The sequence below is a fragment of the Penaeus japonicus genome, unplaced genomic scaffold (assembly GCF_977035675.1).
Source record: "Penaeus japonicus unplaced genomic scaffold, GWHDUDI00000001_assembly GWHDUDI00000009, whole genome shotgun sequence".
In the NCBI taxonomy this organism is placed as follows: domain Eukaryota; kingdom Metazoa; phylum Arthropoda; class Malacostraca; order Decapoda; family Penaeidae; genus Penaeus; species Penaeus japonicus.
The window spans coordinates 37,578,890-37,581,389 of record NW_028234411.1 but is presented as its reverse complement, the minus strand read 5'-3'; positions in this window follow the sequence as shown (position 1 = coordinate 37,581,389).

Genomic DNA, 2,500 nt, shown 5'->3' with positions numbered 1-2,500 from the left:
TACAGACCAACCACTGCACAGGAGGACTAACCTGTGTAATGGTCATTTGCATATACTTTTATGACTAGGTTAGGCTTCATCGCAAATTAGCCGCAATGCAGGCAAATATGCTCATATAAAGTGCTAGTTAGTATGTGAACTTGCCTAGAATCTGAAATAAACTATGTAATGCAATTGATACGCACCATATCATAACTGCAATGATAATGGCAAAGCTTAGGTAGGTCGAGAATAATTCGAAATATCCCTAAAATATCTTACCTTTCATGCTTTTTAAAGCCGATCACTTTATAAAATAGATGTGTTCTTTGCATCAAATATGAAATAAGCAGATATGAAGACATTACTCTCTTCTTAGCGGGATTCTTCCTTTGTGCCTTACAACAACCATATTTCTCGCTCTCGCTCTCTCTCTCTCTCTCTCTCTCTCTCTCTCTCTCTCTCTCTCTCTCTCTCTCTCTCTCTCTCTCTCTCTCTCTCTCTCTCTCTCTCTCTCTCTCACTCTCTCTCTCACTCTCACTCTCACTCTCACTCTCACTCTCTCTCTCTCTCTCACTCTCTCTCTCTCTCTCTCGCTCTCGCTCTCGCTCTCTCTCTCTCTCTCTCTCTCTCTCTAATATAAGTGGAGAGGGGCTCTTCTTTATTTCCCCTTCTCTCTCTCTCTGTATATTGATAATTCGAATCTGTACCCTCCCATGAGTTTCTATTGTTAAAACATACACTTGTGTAAGGTCTGAATATCCACGTGAATAATTTCATTGTGCCAAATGTCTATTTCACGTTCGTTTACAAACAGTCTATGCATAAAAGCTATTTTACGAATTAAGAAAATAGGTTGAACAAGGCAAATAAACGAGTCATTTCATTATTTTTGCGGTAAAAGCAGCTGCTATTTGGAAAAATAACGACGACGTGGCATTGATTAGACATTATCTGAATTTCAGGTGTTACGGTTCGTATGTGACGGGAAGACTGACTTATAATTGTCAAAATGTCAAAATCATAGGAAAAGATTTGATTGTGTGGCCTCGTGTTGATGGCTAGATGTCTTGTATTAATGTACAAATAATGATTGTTAGGTTTCTTGCTCGTTCATTCATGATATACTTTATTCACTATATTTTTTCAATGTTGCAGATGAGTTATTATTTTCATTTAGTGTAAGTTCATTCTTGCATCTTTCCAATATAATTATTTTTATCGGCAATAAAATTACAGCGTGATATTACACTGTGTCCTTGGGATATTACTATTACTGTTGCAAAAAGTGGCTAACATTTCCTTAAAACTTTGCCTTTGTGGCCAGGATAACGATATTTCTGAAATTTACTTATTCCCATCAGAAAAACTGCCGAATGTGAACATTTTAATTCGCAAAGAAGTCAGAACAAAACAACGTATCATTCATAAGTAGCATACATTTATTCGAGAATTTAACAAGAGACCACAAAAATAAATAAAAGTGAGTAGTTCCTCGGGATCTACGGTAATACTGTAAAGTATTTTCACGAATCATCCCCAAATATGGTCTCGAATCATATTTTGATTATACGATCCTTGGTATTGGCGTTCCAAGTCTATTATACTCTGGTGAAAGCACTCGCCTTGCTCCTCCAAGTATGCTCCTATGCTCCTGTATCTATCAAGGTAAGCATCGAGGATATGGACTCAAAGGGATACCCAGCAGCCCATCTCGCCGTCGTTCTTCATCAGGGTCTCAACAACCTCCACATAGCTCGTGGTCTTGTGATTCCCCAGGAAACTCTAAACCCCTTTGACGAAGGTGTTCCACGCTGCTCTTTGGGGAATTTGTTGAGCTCCATGATCTTCTTTATTTGTGGTCCGACAGAAAAAAAAGAATGCTTTATTCAGCTTAGGGAAGAAGTGTTGAAGGTATTTGGAGGTAGCAGACTCCTTATCTAGAGCTGTGACATTGTTGCATGAGGCCAGATCATAAGGGCATTAGCGGGAACAATACATTCTGGGGAGCTATCAGTTTCTTATTTTTAAAATTGTTCTGACCCACATTAAGCATTAAGTCTCGCCTTCGGTAGTGTGCCGCATAGTCTCTGCTGTCTCAAAGGCAAAGATAACACAAAAAAACTTGGTAAAAAAACCTTGAAGACCCATCAAGTGTTACCTTTGAATTCTTCGATAACCTCCCAACTGTACTTCTCAAACATCAAGGCGTCTAGCAAGATCTTGACACTGATGTATTCCTCTTTCAGTTGTATTGCTCTTACCTTCTAGACTTCTTTAGCAGAGTTCGCAGTTGAAATGAGGTGCCCACACTTTGCCTTTGTCCAGACAGGAATGCCTCACACATTTTACCCACAGAGTATTATTTTGCTCTTGACTTGATAAATACGACACAGACCTAGCAACATGCGTCTGCTTGTTGCTACATGTAAACTGAATAGCTCAGCTTATGTTCTCTGTATCTGCACTGCCATCTATGTTACCAGAGCGTTTTAAATATTCTTGAAACTTAGAAACTTCT